The sequence below is a fragment of the Pleurodeles waltl genome, chromosome 1_2, assembly GCF_031143425.1.
Source record: "Pleurodeles waltl isolate 20211129_DDA chromosome 1_2, aPleWal1.hap1.20221129, whole genome shotgun sequence".
In the NCBI taxonomy this organism is placed as follows: domain Eukaryota; kingdom Metazoa; phylum Chordata; class Amphibia; order Caudata; family Salamandridae; genus Pleurodeles; species Pleurodeles waltl.
The window spans coordinates 801,217,866-801,241,717 of record NC_090437.1 but is presented as its reverse complement, the minus strand read 5'-3'; the positions used below and the strand labels follow the sequence as shown (position 1 = coordinate 801,241,717).

Sequence of the window (23,852 nt, the reverse complement as noted above, 5' to 3'; positions counted from 1 at the left end):
ATTTGATGCAGGGTATTCTGTTTTCTTGCCCTCTTTTCCCCATTATTTCTTGATCTATTTTGTCAACAGTCCTTGTGGGCCTTTCAAGTAGGCCAGCTAATTCCGCTCTATCCCCTAAAGAGATTTCAAGCCAACTCAATGTGTTTTTTATTTGGTCACACACAAACGAGCACCTGACATCAGACCTCATCCAGTTCCAGAATGATTGTTTTCACTGGAAGGTATTGTTTTCTTAATTTCAGGAAGAACCAAAATCAAGTTGAGCAGCTATGTTTATACTTATTTTCCATGCCATCTGAACCTCTGTTGCCATCTGCTCCTCAATGAACCATTAAAGAAGTTCAGGCCCTCCTCAGATTTGCAACTCCTGATTTCATTCAGAAATCCACTCCACGTGGTGAGTGCACCCACATTGTCCAGATGGATGTGCTGGTTCCTGGCTGAGATGGGTCTGAACACATTCAATTTTGTTACCTACTCTACTCTACTCTCTACTTAATGGTGGCTGCTGTGTGACCACGCCGCTGGCGTGCTGATGGCGCACCTAAGGTATGCCTGTCTGCGCCTAGCGCTAGAACCCCTGCCGCAACACACGACTCCGCTACGACGCATCACACTCCACACGCTCAACATCAGCCGCTCATCCACCTGCCATCAGGCCACCCCGCAGCTCACCCGCGGACCTTTCTCCTGCCGGAACTGCACCTTCACCAGCCTCCACGCCAGCGAACCACCCACCAAGGTAGGACGTAACCATCTCAGACGCATCCTACTCAATACCCTCTCTGTCCACATAAACGCCATCAAACTCTGGAACCTCCTGAGACGTCGCCTTCCTGACCGAGACCTGGATGAACCCCTCCTCAGCACCCGACATCGCCATAGCCATCCCGGGCGTCTACAAGATCACCATTAGGGACCGCACCAACAGACCAGGAGGCGAGATCGCCATCATCCACAGGAATACCCTCAGAATCACGACCAGCACCGAAGACACCCTCAGTGCCGCTGAACACCTGCACTTCCAGATCCATACCGATCCAAACACCACCCTCAAAGGGACCCTCATCTACAGACCCCCCGGATTCTGACAGTAGTTCAGCGACTCCATTTTTGACGTCATCAGCACTCACATCCTCGCATCCACAGTCTACATACTCCTCAGGGACCTGAACTTCCACCTCGAGAACACCAATGACAGCAACTCCACCACCCTGCTCGACAACCTCGACAACCTTGGCGTCAAGCAGCTCATCACAACACCCACCCACTCCGCAGGTCACACGCTCGACCCCATCTTCTCTGCCAACAAGCACATCTCCTTCAGCCACACCACCAAACTCCACTAGACCGACCACCGCTTCCTTCCTTCGAGAAACCCACAACACACCATCTCCAGCAGCGTATTCCCCACCGCAAAAGAACCGCCTTCAAAGAACACATTGACAACAACGCACACAGCTATAAGGAGCTCTTCAACACCGTGAAGGAACTCTCCAACCCAGGCTCCACCATCAACGTCATCCCACCATTGCAAGACCTCTGTGACTCCTTAGCCACCATCTTCTACCGCAAGATCGCAGACATCCATGACAGCTTCAATACCCAGACCCCCCCATCAACCACCAACACCACAGACTAACCGCCCTCTGGCACTCCAGCCTCCTGCTCTCCTGGACCCATGTCCACGACGACGACACCATCAAAATCATGAACACCATCCACTCCGGCTCACCATCCGACCCCTGCCCTCACCACATCTTCAACAAAACGAGCTCTGCCATTGCATCCCAACTCTGGGAGATCATCAACAGTTCCTTCGAAACCGCCACGTTCCTGGAGAGCTGGAAAAACGCTGAGATCAACACCCTCCTCAAGAAACCCAAGGTGGACCCAAAGGACCTCAAGAACTTCCGGCCCATCTCCCTGCTCCCCTTCCCAGCAAAAGTCATCAAGAAAATTGTCAACAAGCAACTGAGCCGCTTCCTCACTCCAACACTCTGGACCCATCCCAATCCGGATTCCGCAGCAACCCCAGCACCAAAACTGCCCTCATCGCCGCCAACAACAACATCAAGACCCTACTTGACAACCGCTAAACCGCGGCCCTCATCCTCCTGGACCTCTCGGCTGCCTTCGACACCGTCTGCCACCGCACCCTACGCACACGCCTCAACGATGAAGGGATCCATGACATAGCCCTGGACTGGATCCCACCTCCTTCCTCACTGGCAGAACCCAGAGAGTATGGCTCCCTCCATTCCGCTCTGAAGCCAAAGATCATCTGCGGCATACCCCAGGGGTCGTCCCTCAGCCCAACCCTCTTTAACGTTTACATGGCTCCGCTCGCAAACATCGTCCGATTACACAACCTCAACATCGTCTCGTATGCCGATGACACCCAGCTGATCCTCTTCCTCACCAAGGACCCCACCATTGCAAAAACCAACCTCCATGAAGGAATGAAGGCCATTACCTGGATGAAGAACAGCTGCCTGAAACTGAATTCTGACAAAACTGAGGTCCTCATCCTCGGCACCACCCCTCTGCCTGGGACGACTCCTGGTGGCCTGACACACTGGGAACTGCACCGACACCCACCGACCACACGCGCAACCTGGGATTCATGCTGGACTCATCGCTATCAATGACCCAGCAAGTCAACGCCGTCTCTTCCTCCTGCTTCAACACCCTCTGCATGCTTTGGAAGATCTACAAATGGATCCCCACCAGAACCAGAAGGAAGGTCACCCAACCCCTCATAAGCAGCAGACTGGACTATGGCAACACCCTCTACACAGGAACCACAGCCAAGCTCCAGAAAAGACTGCAACGCATACAGAACGCCTCCGCGTGCCTCATTCTGGATGTCCCCCGCCACAGCCACATCACAGCCCACCAGAGAGACCTGCACTGGCTCCCCATCAACAAGAGAATCATGTTCAAACTCCTCACCCATGCTCACAAAGCTCTGCACAACACCGGGCCAGAATACCATAACAGACGGCTCTCCTTCTACACCCCGACTCGACAGCTTTGCTCACCTTGCCCTCTCCACTGTCCTACACAGCCACAGAATGACCGCCGGTTGAAGATCGTTCTCCCACCTCGCCGCCAAGATGTGGATCACTCTTCCTATCCACCTGCGACAGACACAAGACTTACTAACCTTCAGAAGACACCTCAAGACATGGTTGTTTGAGCAGTAGCAGCACCCCCTTTCCCCCCCTCAGCGCCTTGAAACCCTCACGGATGAGTAGTACGCTTTACAAATGCTTTGATTGATTGATGAGGGGGTTATGTTCTATGAAACATTTTTAGCTAGCTATGGTCTGGGAGACATCTCAATAATAGCTGTTGGAAATGGTCCTCTCTGCAGGGTCACCCCCAAACTTTTTTGCTTTTTTCCTTCACTTTTTGCTGAATTATTTGTGTTGACCTTAGGATTCTTGGTACTTTACCACTCCTAACCAGTGCTAAAGTGCATGTGCTCACTCCACTAAAACATGGTGACATTGGTGTATTCACAACTACTATTTAATTACTAATAAGTCCCTAGTAAACTGCACTATATGTGCCTGCCCAGGGCCTGCAAATGAAATGTTACTACTGGGCAAGCAGCACTGATTGTGCTACCCACTTAAATAGCCTTTAAACATGTCTCCTGACTGCCACTGCAGAGTCTTTATCCGCAGTTTCACTGATATGTCGGCTCGGCATTTAAAACCCCTTGCCAAGTCTTAAACTCCCTTTTATTACATGTATGTCACCCCCAAGGGAGGCCCTAGGAAGCCCACAGGGTGAGGTGATATGTAACTAAAAGGCAGAACATGTACTTTTAGGTTTTAGATGTCCTGGTAGTGAAAAACTCCCAAATGTGTTTTTCACTACTGCAAGGCCTTCCCCTCTCATTGGATAACACTGAGAATTCCTTAATACACCTATTAAATGTAATTACTGGCTGAAGAAGAGTAAGACTTTTGTGTTTGGTAACTATGGACTTGTAATAAAACAAATCCTCCTTATTTGTAAAGTTGGATTTATGATTACAAGTTTAAAATTGCCATTTTTAGAAAGTTGGCATTTTTCTGCTCTTTTTTTTTTCTACCCTGTCTGCTTGCTGCCTGCCTCCAATACACGTGTGGGTTGGATAACAGCTGGACTTTGTTCATTTCCTCTAGACAGTCACACAAAAAGGGAGCGGAGGTATATCACTTACATCCTGATGGTCCATCACTAGGCTGATGGGTCTTCCTGAGCTAGTGGGGAGGGAGGAGCTGACATTTGCACCTGAATACGGATGTGCCTGTCCCCACATAAAGAGGTGCATACCACCCTGTAGCGTGTCTGGGGCCAGGGCAGGAAAGGGAAGACCTGTTTACACTTCAAAGCCCCTCTTTGAAGTCACCCCGACTTCAAAGGCACCACTGGTTATAAGAACTGGACTTCTGACCTGACCAAATCAGTACACTTCTCAACCTGAGGATACTCTGCCAGGAAGAAGGACTGCTGTGCTGCTGAAGGGGCTGCCATTTTTCTGGAACTCTGCTGGGATTTGCTTGATTCCTGCTGTGCCTGCCCTGCTGCCTGTTGTCTCCTTGCCTGGGAGTGAGTAGGACTGGACCTGATTTTCTACATTCCTGTAACCAAGTAACTCTAAGAGCATACTGGCTTGCCTCCTGTTCTGTAGGCTCAGGGACATCAAAGACTGACTGCATCTTTCCTGCAGCATCTTTGACTCTGCCACCTGTGAGTCCTGCCCTGTCAAGTTGTGCCAATCCAGTCCTGAGCCCTTGGAGGTGGGTTCTCCTGTGCTGCAACTTTCAACATTGGTGGATCATTGCCAATGTGCCGATTGGGACCGCTGCATCCCTCTTCGATGCCGATGCATTATTGCTGCCGCTGAGGATGAGGACTTTGCATCGTTGACTGCGCGGCTTCAGATTGATGCATCTCCACTGGCCCTGGTGCATCACCTTTCGCATCGCAAAGCTGCGTGACTCAATGACGATGCATCACCTTCATCATAAAGGGTTTGACACCACACCTCGAGGACATTGCATTGACAACTGCGTTGCTCCACAACGACGCATCCAAGACTGTATGGAATGGCACCGTTGCATCACCTTCACATCACCTCCATTGCTCCTTGCATTGGATCCTCAATGTCAATGCAACCCTCCACCCAAGGTGCTGTTTCGGTGGGACAAGGTTGGTCGCTGTATCCAGCCCACACTCCATTGCAGTCAGGCTGAACTTTGGATTTACCGTGGTCTAGCACGACCAGATAGCCCTTGTTGGTGCTTTAAGTTTCCAAGCACTATAATTCCAAATATTCTTTTAAAATTCATACCTCAAATTCTACTCACTGGATTTTTGTTGTTTTGGTCTTGTTTTACTCCAAAAAATATAATTTATTTGTCTAAATTGGTGTGGAGTCTTTTGTGGTGTTTTCACTTTGTTACTGTATTAAGTGTTGCACAAATGCTTAACTCTTTACCTCTGAAGTTAAACCTGCCTGTTCTGTGTCAAGCTTCCAGAGGGTGAGCACAGGTTAACTTATGGTGTGTAACTGACTTACCCTGACTAGAATTGTGGTCCCTACTTGGACAGGTTGTATACCTCTGCCAACTAGAGACACAATTTCTAACAGTGGCTGATTGGTCCAATGTCTGTACCTGTAAGACCTTCATAAAACTGTCTTGCCTTCCCATAAAGTAAGACTTTTTTGAACTAACAATGAGGAAACCTATAGATTTGATTAAATAAAAGGAAGCAGTTTCTCCTCTTTTATCGTAAGAAAATGACAACCGCTTTCTATTGAGGTGGTACCTTTTACCTATTTTGCTTTACTACAAATAAGTACTGCTCAAATTTTAGTTGCACATTATTTACATGTTATGATGTTTCTTGAATTAGTGTGCCCCCCCTAGTGCACTTGGGTTTTTCTTTCCAGTCTCAGCCTGTATTGTATCTCTTTTCTTTTAGCCTGACGGATCTGGCTCAGCTTCCTTTCATGGTCACCTACAGGTGGCTCCATTCTAACCTGCTGTGCACCTTGGATGCATGAAGTTCAGGTTTGTCGTTTTCTGCCGTTGTTGAAATTCATGTTTACTTCGCTGAAACCGTTCAAGTTTGTAATTCTTGCTGCGAATGTGGCTCTTATGTGACCATCAATCAAAATGGGGGGAGAGATTGTACAGGGCTTAATTTGTGTTACGGACATTGTGGACTCTATTTATAATGCCAGATTAATGCTGGCACTGAAATTAAAGGAGTAATGTCATGTAATATCCGCCTACTCATTTTTGTAATCTCTCATCCTCAGATACATTTCAGTTGCAATTTTAAATCAATATCAACAAAAGTGTAATTTCACAAAAAAGGGGCAGTGGATACCGCATTATATGGTCTTTAAGTGACTTCATGTGATTTTTGAACCCTATGAGGTATTATTTTACGACTGTGCTAGACAATATTTTTTAGGAAACAAACCTACTACATTTACAAACCTAATTTAATGGCGGGAAAAGCACCCATGTACTATTATTTGCAAAATCTAAAGGGACAGCTAAACGAACTAAAGTACCAGCAATTTTAGATTTGTAGTATGAATGGTTGAATGGCATTTATGGTGAATTCGCCCACATGAAATACATGCAACAACATAGCCTATTCGATTTGCAAACCTTACCTACCCGTTAAACGATGCCTCCTAAATAATAAATCAAAACTAAGAACATTAGTACATAACCAACGCCAGACGCTACGGGCTTTTTAGGTAATACAACTTTGGGTGCTGTTATTTTTTGACAATACTTGCAATATTAAAAGCAAAACTACAGGTCCCATACTGCAACGAGCTGTTGTCATAAAGCCATGACTGGCTAAAAGTGCGCCATATAATTTAGGACGGATTGCGGCAATGCAGATCTCTTTACAACGTCAACGGTGGGTGTCTTTATTGGCGCACATGAAGTGCTCCAATATTAGATACAGGAGGACGAGCTCATATGATGCTGAGCGTGTATACGAGATACTACGGTACATTTCAGCAGCCAGCTACTAAAGCCCCTGAATGCATTTTGTCGGATTCAACTGCAATTCCTGCTTCACACTGGGGGTAAGGATGATGTTTGAGCTTGTATAACGTGCACTTCTGTAACCTTGAGAAGGATCCCTGGCGTTCGCACTGCGTTTTTTGGTGGCCCTAAGGTTAGGTGACCGTTTTCTGTGTATTTTGCACCGGTATATCTGCACTGTATCGGTGGTTGTCAGTGTTTTGGTGACTTCTGAGCAGGGATCCGAGACCGAGCACCACCTTGCAGCACCCATAACCTTAACGCTCTTCGCTCCCCGGCGGTCTACCTCTTGCGTTTCTGCTGGGTCAAGGGAGTGGGCGGCTTCGTAAAAGTTTAACCCGGGTGTTTTGAGACAGATGTGTCCGTGAGCCTGGGAGACTGGTCCCCCTCATCCGAATTCTGAGCTGCGGGTACCGCACGCGAGCTCGCGAATGACATGAGGTTGACATTGCAGTCATTCCCAAAATAGTGCAAATGTTGCCATAATCCAAACCTGCCTTGGGAAAAGAAACCTGCTGTCACCAGACTCAACCCGTAGCAATCAGGTACCTCGAAGGGATAAATGTGGAAATGAAAAAGACTGCTGAACTGATCAGATCAGAACACAAATGTTAAATCTTCTAGCTGGCAACCGAGAAGGGTCGCGGTAAAAGTAGTTTCGCTTGCGCCTTATGTGGAAATGCTTGCCTCTTCCTAATTGTTTTGATTCTCTGCAACTGGTTCGACGCTATTAGAAAATGAATTGTTAATTATTTTTTTTTCTTTTAATCTCAAGTAAAAAAATACACTCGCCTGTTTAATTATTTAACATCTGATGCCAGTGTTGCGTATATATGTCAGTTGTGTGGGTTAAGGTTCTTCGTGCCGAATAGTCTAACAATGTTTCCCCTCAGTTGCACTTCCACTAATTGCTGTAATGTCAGAGACTCATAATCAGCTTGTTTCGCGGCTACCGCCCTCGCGTAACACGTTTTACCGTCTGTGCCCCTGCTGCGATCCAGTACTGTGTACCAGCAATGCCGCCAGTGCAGTGGTATTTGCACGTGACAGTGTTGCCCATAGTAGGTTATCATCGGCCAGTCATTCATTGGGTGTAACCAGTTTTAAGATCCATTGAATAGCTGCTTAGAAACTTCATAGAAAGTTTCATTGAAAAAGGGTTTCCCTTTTATTAGTAGCCTGCCCCTGTCTAATTACTGACGCACTGTATGCGTACGTGGGCCCGCCCTGGAGCAATAATATGTGTCTAGGACTTGGAATGCGATCTGTGTAATACCGCTCTGAAGTGTTAGCTTTTGATATTTTAACTTCTTTGAAATTTGTTTTACATATTGCAGAATAAAAGGTGGCATGCTAGAACTTGCTTGACATCAAAGGCATTTTAACTGTAGAAACTAACGGCAAAAAACTTGATTTTAACGACTGTGTGCTGAAGAATAGCATGTTATGAATGCATAGCCACGGCTACTTCCCCTATGAGGAAATCCTGACTGGGGAATGAATACATGTCTGCACAGGCTCTCAATATTACTTGGGCTTGAACTGAACTTGAATTGGAATAATTTTGGACGTTTTTTAAAACTCCAGAAGATAATTATAATTATGCAAGTACAAGCGTATTGTACAAAGCCATTATGTTTGGACTCGGTTGCTTCTTAAACAGATAGAAATACCGGGCAGGCAGTAGGCCGTTAATTGAAAATTCCATGTAATCTGACAGCATGCATAGTGTACCAAGGTTGAACCCCTTTAATAGCGAGCTCTCATATTTTGTGCGTTAGCTGCACACCGAGACCCTGGAATTCAAACCACGTAACAGCTTAGTCACCCTGGAGTTGAGGGGTCCTCTCTTCCAAAGGGGCAGGTAGTGTCAGACTGGGGGATATTGATAACCCTTTTTAGTTTGACAACCTTTGCAAACAGTGCAGTTGAAACTACTGTTCCCTGGGCCTTTACATTTACTTTTAGTCTTCCAATTTGCAACGTAGTTGCTATTGTCTTTGGCATTCCTCAACAGTTTAGCCGGACATGTTTAATATTGGTGGGCGCTGGGGTCAGCATATGATGCTTCTGTGGAGGGTAGCATTAGCATCTCTTCGAGTTTCTTAAATTTAAAGTGCATTGAAGTGATGCTGCATCCGTTTGAGGAGAAACTACCCAAACCTGACCCTTGAAAGCTTTATTCAGTGTAATTGTTTTACTTATCTTACTATGTTGTTCGCAGAGAAGAGCACATAGGTAACTGTGTCATGCTGCATTAGAATGCAAAAACAGCAACCCCGAAATTTGTGAGGAATGTTATTACAGAAACACGGCAAAATAGCCTTCCTACGAGATTCAGAAGGATGGTGGGACTAGATTATTCTGCGAGTAGAAGTTTACCAGTTGCATTTTTTGACTCCATGGATGTGATTACTTTCGTTTTCTTATACGGTTTTCAGCACTAACTACAGTTGACTTCTTATGGTCTGAAGAGACTGCATCCATTTTCTTGTTTAGAGGCTTCTTTTTGTTGCATGCTCAGTTTATTTTGGTGAGGTAGTTATAAAGCAAAAACCTAGCCCCAGAGGACAACTAAGCAATGTACAAGGTGACGGAAGACTTATCAAACATGCAAGGATGGAAAGAAGGCAAGTACGCTTACAAAACTAATCTAAGACAACCAATGCTTAAAAATATTGATGAAACAGTGGGTGACATTGGAACGGACGTAGGCCCTAATTACGACTCTGGCAGTCGCCTGACCGCCAGGGCCGCAGTGGCACTCTGACAGCTGCCAAAGTGGTGGTCTGACTGATTTGGCCGGGTTCAGATCGCAACACATTATGACCGTGGTGGTTCGGCCCTGGCCGGACCACCTGCACCGCCAGTTTCAGTCCACTGGAGGGACTGGCGGTGCTGGTGGTCCTAGTCCGCCAGGGCAGTGCTGCATGCAGTGCCGCCCTGGGGATTACAAACCCTCTCTCTGCCAGCTTTTACGTGGCATGTAAAGCTGACTGAGATGGGGTGCAGTGGCCCCCATGGGCTTTTGCGCCCTACGCACTGCAACATTGCCCCTGGCCCAATTAAACACTGTTTCCTCCGCTGACCGAGCAGGGAACTTGTAATGGGCCCCGCAGAAAGGTGGCCGCACTGGTGGCAACCTGACCGCAGGAGTTTGGCGGGCGGGATTTTCCACCCGCCAAACTCAAAATGATCCCCATAGTCTAGAATGATGAGGTTGTGACAAGGTTAGTTTTCAGACCTTTTCTGAATTGCATACTCTGAGCAAGCATGAGGACCAGAGGGAGGTCATTCATTTTTTTTAATGATATTTTAGTTTTATATTATAACAACATAACATTAGATTACCAGTAATTTTCCCATTCATTATCCGTTCTCAGCCATCAGTATGGCTCCAGAGCTCCTCATGGACATTATACTAGTCATTTCTTACATTACCTGGACCATTGTTTAATAAAAATGTTCAATTACACCATATTTGCCATTACTCTTTCCACTGGTGGGGAGGTGGTGGGGGGGCAGGAGGATGGTGAGGACAATGCTTATCTAGCCCCAAAGTTCTTTTGATGTACCTTTCCTTCTTGTTACTCTCCATCAAGGGAGGTCATTCTTGGGTTATACACCAACACAAAGAATGTGTTAATTCTTCGTGAGCTCTTTGGATTTCTAGGCAGTCCAGGGATGTGCTTCTAGTAGCTTGTATGCCCTAAACTCATTGAGTTGAGAGGTAAGGTTGTCAGGTTTTCTTAAGTTAGTGCTTTGTAGACTGCACAACACATTAGTAGATTCTGTCTGGGTTTGGGAACCAATGCAGTTCTCTCAAGGTAGAGGAGATGTGCTTGAAATGGTGATTAGTTGAGCTACTGCATGAATAATTGATTTGATTTGTGTTGAACTCTAGAAGACCATAGAGTGTTTTCTTGAAGCCATCCATCCATGGTAAGACAATGGCATGGACTGTGATCTGGAATTTCGTAGAACAGCTACATTGTACACTAATGTGAGCTGGAACAAAGCTGTAGGGTCCTTTTAGGGTCGAGCATGCGCAAGCGCTCTGGATCATGTTGTGATCTCTATGTGGGCTTTTAACCATGCCCATGTCACGCCCGTCACTTTCATTAGTTCGCGGGCTTGCCTTTTAGAAATCGATTGATTCCATTTGTGAAAGGCATGCATCAGTCAAGCCTTTTCCGGTGTTTAGCCTTCCTCGAGCGCACCGGTAAACTAGCGAAAACATACGAGGCTCCATGTTTTCAGCTGGTTTCTGGACTACTTTATCTTTTCATTTCCTGCACAGTGCGATCTCGCTGGGCAGAAGTCGAGCGCTTTGCATGACATCGTCCCTGTTACATGGATAATTGCACTGTTGCTGGTTTCATGGATAGTTGCACTTTTGCTGTAAGTTTCCCTGCAAGCGAACTTCTGTTTCCTTTTCTGTGTCTCGTTCATGCTCATGCATATGTGAAACTGTTTTACTTTTCATTATTATTTTTTTGTTGCAAGAAAAGTCCGGTTAGGAGTTTACACCGCTAATACCTCTAACACGAGCAAACGCGAGACCCATTGCATGGTAAATGCTTGTTTTTATTGAAATGGTCCTCAGAGGACCGAGAGGGTTCAATAAGCAAGCCCAGGAATTCAGCAAATGATTAGAGGTAGAGTAAGAAACCATAGGTGTCATGTTGTTGAACCATTCTTAAACCAGGAAATAGACCTCAGTCTTTCTTGTTTTGAGTTTCAGATAAATTGCAGACATCCAAATTGAAATTATGTCCTGGCGGGGTTAGAGTTCAAGTATATTGTTAGCTGATGCGATTTTAAGGTGTAGTAGGGTATCCTTCTAAAGCTGTGTCTATACTTGGTTCGCCGCTATCTACAGATCACACAATACCTCTGCTCCATGACCGTCAGACAGAACTTCAAAATGTCATGTTGCCTGATATAAATGGCTTTTAATGTCACACATTGGCTGTAAAGCACTGATGCGTTCAGGTACTGAATGCCGTGACAGACTCTTTGCTGACTCTTTACGACCTGCTAATTATGGATATATCGCACACGTCAGATAGACAGGAAGATCGTTTCTGTCAGGTTAGCATTATATGCCATAGAGGTAACTTTGTAGACCGCAAGAGCCTTACATGGCTTAGACTTTCATTATTTATAAAACATTACATTACATACAGTACAATACATAACAGTAGAAACGCTTCCTCTGATTTTGCTCGCAATTAGTCTGCTTTTTGCATGTTTGATTTTGCTACAGAGATTCCATGTACATTTTCTGTACTTCCAACTGGATTGTATTTCTCATAGGAAGGACCAAGAAGCTGGAGATTTAATGATGGGTTCTTGCATTATAAGAAATAAAATATGACCTACTATACACCTTTTTTTTAAAGATGTTGCATATCTCCTCTGTGATGAACCCTGACTTTATAAATGAATACTTCCTTCACCCTTGTTCCTCTGTATGGTCACAAAGATGTCTCTGACTTGCAGTAGCAACTTAAGGGTGATTTAAGTAGTGTAGAATTGCCAAAAGGGCCTCAGGCTAATTAGACGCACTCCGGAAAAGCAGAGACCCAAGGCAGGCGTTGGATGAAAAAGACCAACGAGCTTACGTAGCCTGCCCATTTCATACCCTGTAGCAGCCCCTATTTGTTTCCTGCGGTATCCTGCTCCTGCCACCCTAATGCTCAGTACCCTTTGGAAATACCTGCCTTTGGAAATCCAGTTCCTCTGTCACCCAATCCTTTAACTTTAAAACAACACACTTGATGCAATTACTCTGTAGATAACTACATCCCATATACAGATTCCTTAAAAAATATGAATAGGCACGCATTTTTATTGTAATTTTGTGTTGATTGTGGGGAAATTAAAGTGTGATAACTAGAAGTTGAGGGTGCAGGATTCCCGCACACCGTAATTTTGCCCTGTTGTTCGCACACCTGTATTCTCTCTGAAAAACCTTTAGTAAATTATACTATTGTTTGTAAACACAGTCGTTTTTTGGCAAAACTGTGTTTGCGTGCAAAATGTTTTTAATCAACTTGAAATTGATGGGATGATTCTCTAATAGTGACAGATGAACATTTGTGTAATTACTTTGCCTTGTTTCATAGTTAGTTTGGAGGCTTAGTTTGTAACCTAATTTACTAAAACAAAAAGAAATCCTATATTTTCAACCATGAACAAAAAAAACAAAGTTCAGAATTTTCTAAAATTCATCCTAATAGCCCAACTAACAGCAGGTTTTAGGTTACATAAAATCATATTTGTAGATAAATCAGTAAAAAACTCAGCATTTCTAAAGCACACAATGCCCAGGCTTTTTAGGTCTACGAGTATTCAATCAGTAGGCACGGCCTTAGGAGAAATATTTGTTTATACCAGGGTAATTTCTACACAGTCAGCTGTAAAACACATTGTCGTTTCAAAAGGCTATTGTAAGAATTGGAGAATAGTTGGCTTTTGATAGCCAAAATCCACTTCTAATCGGATATAGATGTTCTGAGTTTGCTGTCTATAATGATATTTGAGGTATTTTCCAGACCCACTATCGGATATTTGAAATACAGTGTTTCGCGGGTTGGGGTGTGTCGGCATGTGAAGGTGGTAGATTAGTGTTAGGCAAATACTTTTTTCTGAGATCTCTATTGGAGGTTCCCAAGGCGCTTCTGTTATTGTTACATATAACATATCTTTTTGATCGAAATTTAACTGGCAATCCAAATACATGGTTTCATTGGGATGTGCACAAAATGGAAGGAGCCCAAGTGGAAGATTACGTTGGGTGTGTCGAATGTGGGCCGGGTACGAATGAATACTTTTGGTTATATCTTGAGCAAACCAGGAACAAGCAAGGGATTGGTGGAATGGAAAGTCAAACAGGCTGCAAAGAGACTTTGAGATGCTGTGGCTGTAAGGAGTTGAGGCCAGACACATTCCGTTTTCAAGCAATAGGAAGGTTATATGCACTGTCTAGCTCTTATAATGCCCTCTAATCAGTGCTTTAAATGGGCCGGTACTCTCCGGTACTGAGTACCGGCACTTTTTTATTTTGAGAGCGAGAGTACCGGCACATCTAAAGAAAAACGTAATACTTTTAATTGGAGAGTACCGGCACTTTTCGGAAACAAGCAGGTACTCTGGAGCAGAGTACCTGCACTTTAATTTTTCCATTTCAAGCACTGCCTCTGATAGTAATCAAATGTATGCAAAATTGCTTTTGGCAGTTGTGGTTGGGAATGTTGATAGGGTCATAAGAGCCAGGGTATCCGCGATGGGAAGACGAGAGAAAAATTGTAACCTTTTTTCTGTTCAGCTGTTCTTTTCATATTATGCTTTGATTGTCTAAAACCTCACCTGAATAGTACAGGGGATAGATAGGGACACTCGTAGTCCTGCTGTTATTGTGATAGCAGCACAGTGCGTGCCCAAGGGTTTTAAAAACTGAACATTGCTAACCTACTGGCGGACATCCGTTGTAGAACTATCAGCGTAGTTGCAAAGGTTTAGCATTTTTCCCCACAGCACACAGGTACCATGTTAAGGTTGCCACTCCAATACGTATCCTCAGATTTCAGTAATGGAGGAACCGAGTGATGGAGGGACAGTCCAAGTTGTTTTTTTATTGACTTTGGTGCCAACTCTTCACCACAAGTTACTGACACGTTTCGAGCAGTATATTGGTCTCCGTCACACTCTGTTATTATGGATTGGTAGGAAATTCAGCCCTTTATTGCGTTTCTTTTTATTTCTAGAGTTGAAATTCGCTCTGGATTTGGAACGTGTTTTTTTTTTTTTTCACTTTAATGCAACAATGTAATTGTGTTTTTATAAAAATGCCTTATTTTGCCTATATATTCTTATGATAGACGTAAAATAAGGTAATTAAAGAGTCTTACCACTCAAAATAGAATGTGTCTCCTCTGTTGCTTTTTCTTTTATGGCATAAAATACCCTGAGGATGTTGACATTTAAGGTAAGGATTCAACCAGCCCCTCTACAGAATTGGGCTCTTCGGGTTCTCAGATTTCCCTTACAAATTTCTAGGAGCTTCTTAAAAATGTGGCAGTAAATGCTCCGCAGTATCAGCTTACTGATCCAGTTTATACTTTTCACCCAACGGGAAGAACAGAAGCCGCCCTCATAAATGATAATTTCTTTGTTGCACTGTGTACCTGTTGTATTATTACCTACACCGCCTTTACAAAACGTTTGCCATTCTTTGGAAGATCGGGGATTGTGATGACAGCAGTTGAAAGTTTAAAACCCCAAGAGTGAAAAAAGATAGGATGTCAAATCCTGGGCGAACACTAGGCCTGGGGCTCGCTCAGGGTTGTGGTGTTCTCAGACACCTATGGCTTCTCCACCAGCAAGTGTAACACATTGTTGAAGGTGCGAGGATTCCTAAAGATATTCATTCTCAAGCTGAATTTCTTCCACATCCAGGTTGGAAATCCCCATAGATTCACACCAAAGAAACTTCCTGCAGCATCCTTCTTTCACCCTTTGGTAACGTGACTTGAGTTTAACAGTTAAGTTCATGGCTGTGCTGGGTGCGATGCAAGAGTTCTAAAACTTAAACAGCAGCTGTTAAAAAAAAAAAAAAAAAAAAAAAAAAAAAAAAACTAAGAGAATGTAAGCTCAAATCAAGATCATGAAAATGAACAAGAGGAAACCAAAGACATAGCTTTTACTTTTTCAGTTAATGTCGATAGGAGTAAGTGTTGACATACAATTTTACAGAAACCAGTGCGCTGTGGGAAGTAGTGAAAAAACATCTGGTGCCTATAGTCTTTTATCTGCACTGTAATCGATTCTAGAAAATCGGATGGGTTTGTGGTTTGGTGCAGCGAGCACAGTTTAAGACTTCAGCTTTTTTAAGCAGCTCATTTCCCTCCATGGCTGTTCACTTTATATTATAGAAATATTAGAAATTTGGTGTATTTAACTGCTGCCACCAAGAAGATCTGTAAAACTCAACAAAAGCACAGAGCAAGCCAAATACCTATTTCTCTGCATCTCCGTTTAAAAGTGTATGTGTCAGGCTTCTGTGCACGTGCAGGGCTGCTGTCCAAGGAGCCTATTTAGTAACACGCATTGACAAATCCAGACACTCCTATAAAATGCGAGTGCAGAGCTGTTGACTTTGCCAATGTTAGTCTGCAAAGATCTTTAAAAAAAAAAAAAAGACCAAAAAAAACCAAAATACTGTTATCTCAAAACTGCACTGAAATCAATGTTTTCAATCTTCATTAATGGGAAGGTTTTATTTTTTAGGTCGAACCAAGGCAGAGCACATGTGCTCTCTTTTGACATGTTGTAATCTAAATCTGTGGGCTTGCACCACGCCCATTTCACGTTCATCACTTTCATTCAGCCTGCCTTTCAAAATTCCCGATTTTGTAGGAAAATGCTTTACGTTTGTCCCACCTTCAGGCTGCTTTACCACCACCTTGGAGACTGACCCTGTTACATGGATTATTGCATGATTGGCCTTAGTGTGGCACGCGCTACTTTTTTCTTCTGCTTATACTGCATTACTTTCTGCATTCTGTTTTCATGTCATTAGGCCCTCTAGGGGCCGACTATATGGTTACATGACCATGTTTCTTATTAATGCTATTTTTATTGTGGTGCCCTCTATGGGCTGTTCTGAGCGTTACAGTCAAGATACTACAACATTCACTGTAATCTGAAGCTCGCCCAATAATGCTTTGTGGGACATTCCTTTTACAAAACATTGTTGCCCATAACTCACTGTGTGGTGGTCCTAGGACACCGGGACCATTATAAAAACGTTCAGCATGATGCACTCTTTTTATCGAGGTCATCTCTGGGTCCCCACACTAGGTTGTGGGGACCCCACAATAGTAACCTCTCCCACCATTCAATGTCTTTTTAAGGTCTCTCAGGGCTGGAACTTTTGTTTTGCAGCTGGGAGTAGTTTGTGTTTTAAGGGCATTGTTTGTAATAGTATTGCAGTAGGACTGCTAGGCCTGAAAACATGTAAGGCACTACGCCCTCTAGGGGCTACATATATGGTTACACTGCATTACTTTTTGCCGTTCTGTTTTCATGTTGTTATGCCCTCTAGGAGCTGATTATATGGTTTCATGATCATGTTTCCTACAAAGGCTATTTTTATTAAGGTGTCCGCTAGGGGCTGTTCTGAGCATGATAGTCAAAATACTACAATATTCGCTGCACTCGGAAACTCGCCTCATAATGCTTTGCGGGGCATTCCTTTCACAAAACATTTTTGCCCATACCTCACCGCATGACATGCTCTTTCTGTCTAGGTCATCTCTGGGTCCCCACACTAGGTTGGGAAATAATAATATAAACATATAATACATAATGTCAATATTTCCATTTTTTTGCTCCCGATATAGGAAGAAAGTGAATGGAAGTTGTTAGAAATGGAGTCTCTATTTGGCAGAGGTATACACCCTTGTCAGAGTAGGAACCACAATACTAGTCAGGCTAAGTCGCACACAAGCCAATTAATCCAGTGCCCACCCTCTGGTAGCTTGACACTGAACAGTCAGGCTTAACTTGGAAAACAATGTGTAAAGTATTTGTGCAATAAATCATACAGTAACACAGTGAAAACACCTCAAAAAGACACCACACAGGTTTAGAAAAATAGTTGATATTTATCTGAATAAAATAAGGTCAAACAATAAAGATTCAATAAGCTCAAGTTGAAATGTCACTTTTGCAGGTTTAAAAAGAGTCTTAAATCTTAGAAATCAACAGTTGTCTCTTGATTACACAAAGTACCTGGTTTGCGTAACAAATAACACGCACGGAGACCGCAGAGGAGGAGATGCGTGGAAAAATATAGTGTGCATCAGATTTTCCAACGTGGCACAGACGATGCATTGTTTCTTTCCACGCTGCAAGGGGTTTGCATAATTTTTCGGCACACAGTCTTGGTTCCTCACTGCAATGCGGGAATCTTTTTGAGGCCCACGGACGATGCGGGGAAATCCTAGGTGCGCTAGAAGAAGTTACAGGTGTTGCGTCGATCCGGTTGGGAACTGCGTCAAATTTTCAGGTGCTCTGTCGATTTTTCTATTCAGAGAATCGGCTGTGTTGTTCTGGTTCGGCTGTGCACCGATCCGGTAGGGCTGTGCGTCAAATTTTCTATCACAAGGCAGGTGCTGTGTCTAATTTCTCCTCGGGAAGTCAGGCTGCGTCCAAGTTCGGCTGTGCAGTGAGTTCTCAATCGCAAGGCAGGCTGTGTGTTATTTCTGGCATGCTGTGTGGCAATTTTTGGTGCACAAGGAGTTTTATGAAAAGGTGAAGTCTTTTTGGCCCTGAGACTCCAGAAAACAGGAGGCAAGCCCTTGGAGAGCACTTCTTAGCAAAGTCAGAGGTCAGCAGGGCAGCAGTCCTTCTCAGCAAAGCAGTCCAGATGAGTCCTTTGGGCAGCCAGGCAGTTCCTCTTGACAGGTTGCAGGTTCAGGTCCAGAAGTGTCTGAGTTGGAGGGTTCAGAGACCCAGTTCATATACTCAAAAATGCCTTTGAAGTGGGGGAGACTTCAAAGAGTGGTTTTGAAGTGCACAAGTGCACAGGTCTGTCTGCCAGGATCCCAGTAGGGGGTTTGGCAGTAAATTGTGCGAGGGCAGCCACTAGCCTTTAAAACGTAAGTGGCAGGCCCTCCACCCTTCCAGTGCAGGAAGATCTATTGAGTATCCTGGTGAGTGCAGGTGTGACTGAATGTCCTGTGTCTGTGGTTGTCTGGGTGAAATGCACAAGGAAGCAGTCAACCAGCCCAGCCCAGACGTTGATTGGAGACAGGCTGTAAGACATAGATAGACTTTAAGTGCAGAGAACTGGTCACTTTCTAAACGTGGCATTTCTGAAATAGTAATATAAAATCCAACCTCACCAATAAGCAGGATTTTGTATTAGCATTCTGGCCATACTGAATATGACCTGGTTACCCCTTTCTGCTCGGAATCTACCACTTAAACAGTGTATGAGGGTAGTCCTAATGCTATCCTATGAAAGGAGAAGGCCTCACAGTAGTGGAAAATGAATTTAGGAGTTTTCCACTACCAGGATATACAAAACCGACATGTGCATGTCCTTCCTTTGATCTACATAGCACCATGCCCTATGGGGTAACTAGGGCATACCTTATGGGTGACTTATATGTAGAAAAAGGGATGTTTAAGGCTTGGCAAGTAATTTTAAATGGCAAGTCGAAGTGGCAGTGAAACTGCACACACATGCCTTGCAGTGGTAGGCCTGAGATATGGTTAAGGAGCTACTTATGTGGGTGGCACAACCAGTGCTGCAGGCCCAGTAGTAGCATTCAGTTCACAGGCCCTGGGCACATGTAGTGCACTTTACTAGGGACATACAAGTAAATCAGATATGCCAATTGGTAATGAACCAATGTTGCCATTTTTAGTGGAGCGAGAATATGCACCTTAACCCTGGTTAGCAGTGGTTAAGTGCACAGAGTCCTAAAACCAGCAAAAACAGTCAGAAAAGTGGAAGGAGGCAGGGAAAAAATTCCATCAGCCTTTTGTGTTGCTAAAGTTGCCCTAAGTGGGAAGGGTGTGCCCAGACGTGGGTCCTGTGCTCACTGTGCCACTGGATTCAAGCTAGCCTGGCTGATGAAGGGTGATACCATATAACCGGTCCCAGGATGCTTGTTTCTGGTCCAGGGATGACCTGGCCTGGCAGTTTGGGCTGGATTGTTCCCATGAGGAACAGGTTCAAGACTGATTTACATATGGCTGGGTCCAAACTGGGTCGAATGGTGAGCAAAAGAACAATGGATTAAACCCAGATCCGTGACTGGGGGTGAGCATTTGCATTGTTCAGCACTCCGTCTGTCATCCTTTTGTGTTGCTAAAGTTGCACCAATGTTCCTCCACTCTGGAATTTATTTGCAATACTCTAAGCTAGTAGGGTCAATTATGGCATTTGTCATTTTCCCTTTTAGTTTGGTTTTCTTTTGTTTCTCTTTCAATCTCTAATTTCATATGTATCTGGGATCTTTCCATTCTATTTTCTTGTTGCTCATGAGTATCTTTATATTTCTCCTAGTTGCATAAACTTTGAGAGGTTATAAATAGTTTACTCATTTGCTGTTACTCCTGTTTTGCCATTACATGTCTTCTCAGTGGCAATTTGCTCTTTTTTTTTCTTTTGACAGTGCCTTCATATTTTAATGTTTTTCTGACTTTTCCTTCCAAACACGCTAGTCTGTTTATGTTTTCTTATATAAGCCCTTCCCAGGTGGTGTTGTCCTCTTGTCATCCCTTTTGTGGATGGGCTCTAGGTCTGGAACCTGTGTACATCAACAAATCCCCAATGGGGCCTGCTTGTTTTTCCTATCCTATGATCGGCGAGTACAATGCGCTTATGGTGAGTTATATATGGTATTCTACTTCACTTTGTAGTTTTGTTTTCTTCTACATTCTGCAGCACGCGCTGCATTACTACCTAATTATCTTATGGTGGTGGGTTGTAGAAGCATTCTGTTGCCCTGCTCCCAGCCATGCTTCTCGTGTATGTGGCTGACTGTGGTGGGGTGCATTGTCTGCGGGCGGGTTGTTCAAGTGCTGGGTCTGCTATTGGCAGAACTTGGGATCTGTGGCCATATCTATGTAGTACAAAGCAGCGGGGGAGGCAACAGACCTGTCTCTTATGCTCCCACAGACTGTGTTAAGTGAGGCTTGGTTACTGGGAGACTGGTACAAATAACAAGCTGTTGCTGGGCACAACTTACTTCCTGCTTGGCTGGTCGACTTCTTATATTTGTGGCATGGAGAATGCGGAGTCTGAGGCTATGCCTGGAAATTCTGCTTCCAAGAGGAAGCATGTTCAATAGTTAGAGGAGGATGTTTTGCTGCAAATTTCCAGGTCCTACTTTGCAGGATTTAATTAATACTACGTCACAGGCAGCCTTGACTGAGCCTCCAGCAAAAAAAGAAAAGGGGATGGTGATGATGAGATGGAGCATTCCCCTAAGGGAAAGTTTTCTCTGATGTTTTGGCACATATTGGAGACATGCTTGGGTTTGAACCTAAGAATCTGGTGGACAATGGGTTTTATTCACAGTACAGTGGCTCTGTGGTGGATGATTTGCCATTGCATGACATTATAAGGGAGATCCTTGCTAAAGAGTGGAAGGATGTGGATAAACAGGATATTTCGCATTTCTTGAGCAAGCAATATCTTCTGATGCATTTTAATGACTAGTTCCTGCAGATCCCAAAGGGCAATTCCATTTTGTTCTCTGTGGCTTCTCCGTCTTCATAGTCTTATGTGGAGGCAACCCTTTCGGGTCTGCCTTTTGGATCTGCCTATGCCTTACAGGTCCTCATTAAGGATTTTGAGATACTGTTCGACTGCCTTTAGGCTCAAGGAGAGCCAACGCCTGTCTTGGCTCATATGGAGGTGTTGGCTCAGTTTCTCTATGAAAACATGTTTGATACATTGTGGGCCTTTTCCTTCTCGGCTGGAGCAGCAGTTGCTGGCTGCATGTCTCTGTGGACAAAACCATTGCTGGCTGGAGGCAGGGCAAAAGGCGTTAAATCTTAGGTTACCATTTGAGGGTCCTAAGCTGTTTGGGGATGATTTGAAAACTATGGTGTAATGTTCTGCTGAGGAGCGGAAGATGTTGAAGCCTTTTAGTCTGTGAAGAAGAAGTCTTTCATTCACAAACAATTTTCAGGTGATGTTGTCCTCTTCTGATCCCTTTTGTGGATGGGCTTGAGATCTGGGAGCTGTGTAAATCAACAAATCCTAGAGTCAACAGTCCCAGGGACCCAGTCAGAAATGAATATGCTGGAGTTGGGGCCAGGCTGCAGGTGTTGCAGGATTAATGATTCCAGTTGATTTCCAACCAGTGGGTGCTGTTAGTCATCTGCCATGAATATCAGATTTCATTTGTTGGTCCTCCTCCAGGTGGTTACTTTCGGCATACCCCATTTTCAAAAGACACTTTGAAGCGGACTGCTTTGTTGTCTGGTTTGGAGAAGCTGCTGGCGAAGGGAGCCATCATCAGGGTGCCGGCAGCGGAGGAGGGACTAGGCTTCTACTCCATTCTGTTCTTGATTCGCAAACCAGATGGGTCTTACCAGCCATTTTTGGATCTGAAGGCCGAGAACAGATGAGTGAAGATAGAAGCTTTTCGAATGATCTATTTGCAGTCCATCATTCCTTTTGATCCAGCAGGGCGATTTCTTTTGACCACCCTGGATTCAGAAGATGCCTATTTTTACATTCCTGTCCATCGGGACAGCCATCAGTTTCTGAGATTTGCTATGAATGGGGACCATTTTGAGTTCCAGGTACTACCCTTCGGGCTGTTGACTGCTCCTTGGAGTTTTACCAAGGTATTGGCTCTGAATGTGTGTGTGTGTTTTTTTTTTTTTTTTTTGTTGCTTTTTCTAGGTTTTGTGTTTCCCTATCTTTATGATTGTTTGATCTGTGCTTCCTCTCTCCCTAAGGCTTTGCTGGTGGTGGAGGCAATCTTTGCCCTGTTTCAGCAATTGGGCTTCAAACTGAACCTGACAAAATCACAGCCGGTCCCTATGCAGTGGTTGTAGTTTATCAGTTGGGGCGTTTTTTCTTATTGCTGCTCGAAGGGAGACCCTGCAACATATTTTTGTTGGCCCTCTTGTCTCGGCAGTTGGCTCCAGCTCTGACTTGGTTGCGGGTCCATGGGTTGATGGCTTCCATAACGGTGGTGGTTCCCTGGTCTTGTCTTCACCTAAAGCCGCTCATCAATCACTTTTTGGCCTACTGGGATCCCTCCCTTGCAGATTACGATACTCCAGTTCCTCTCACCTCTGGTTCAGGAGTTGGGGTGGTGACTTCACACTCTCAACTTGTGGAAGGGGATCAGTTTCCAGCTCCCTCCTCCCCTGTTGTTGACAACAGATGCCAGTCTGTCGGGGGCAGGGGCCATGCTGTGGTCCTTGGAAGCAAAGAATAAATGGTTTCTAAGGACAGCCCTCGCTCCTCGAATTGGCAGGAGTTGGCTGTGATGTGGGAGGCAGTGCAGTTCTTTCTGGACCAGTTGCTGGAAGCGAACCCTGATGGTTTGTACCGCCAATCAGTTCCCTGGGGAAGGGGGAGATATGGAGCGCCCTTTAAATAATCTGGCCTCACTGATTTGTTCCTGGGTGGAGACCCATCTCGGGGCAATGAGGGCAGCCTACACTTAGGGTCAGTTAAATTTTCATGCAGCCAGCTTCAGCCACAACCTCACAACCTGCCCCCTTCAGTTCTGTACCACCTGTCTGTGCCCCTGTTCAGAGACATTTGCCTCCAAGTTCAGAGAGCCATGGATCTTCCTCTTTGTATCTCTCCCCACGTCCCACGGGGATTCGACACTTAAGTCTTACAATGAGCACTGGTGTTTTCTGGACACACATTTTCCATACCAAACAACTTCTTATTCACTGTTGCAATCTGTAGGACACAGTTTAGATTGAGCTGATCACAGAAGCCATTTCCTTCGAAGTCTGACACAGAAGAGCTACTCTGACCAAGCTCATGCTTTCTTTAGAAAAAAAAAAAAAAAAGGTAAAGTAAATCTGTATGTTACAGGTGGATTTTTGTTTTTTATACTTAGCTTTTATCTTGATTCTTCCTTCCTCGCTGCTTATAATAAATCGTTCCGCTTAATTCATCTTTAACGCTGGCTTATCGTTTTTTTTACTCCATCCACAAGCTTGCCCTCTCCTCCATAGCCTTTATTATCTTAGCTTAAATTT

The 23,852-nt window shown here is 44.5% G+C and overlaps 1 protein-coding gene across 2 annotated transcripts in view; it reads left to right on the top strand.

The window, feature by feature from the left end:
- The first annotated feature begins 6,955 nt into the window (after positions 1–6,955).
- The window catches only part of MFAP3L (microfibril associated protein 3 like), a 288,930-nt gene continuing 272,033 nt past the window's right edge, over positions 6,956–23,852 (top strand). Inside the window, exon 1 of one of the 2 annotated variants that reach the window (XM_069244277.1) lies at positions 6,956–7,123. The gene's annotated coding sequence lies outside the window, so the exon portion shown is untranslated. Of the gene's footprint in view, positions 7,216–23,852 lie in introns of both variants that reach the window. The other variant, XM_069244294.1, reaches the window with a different exon arrangement.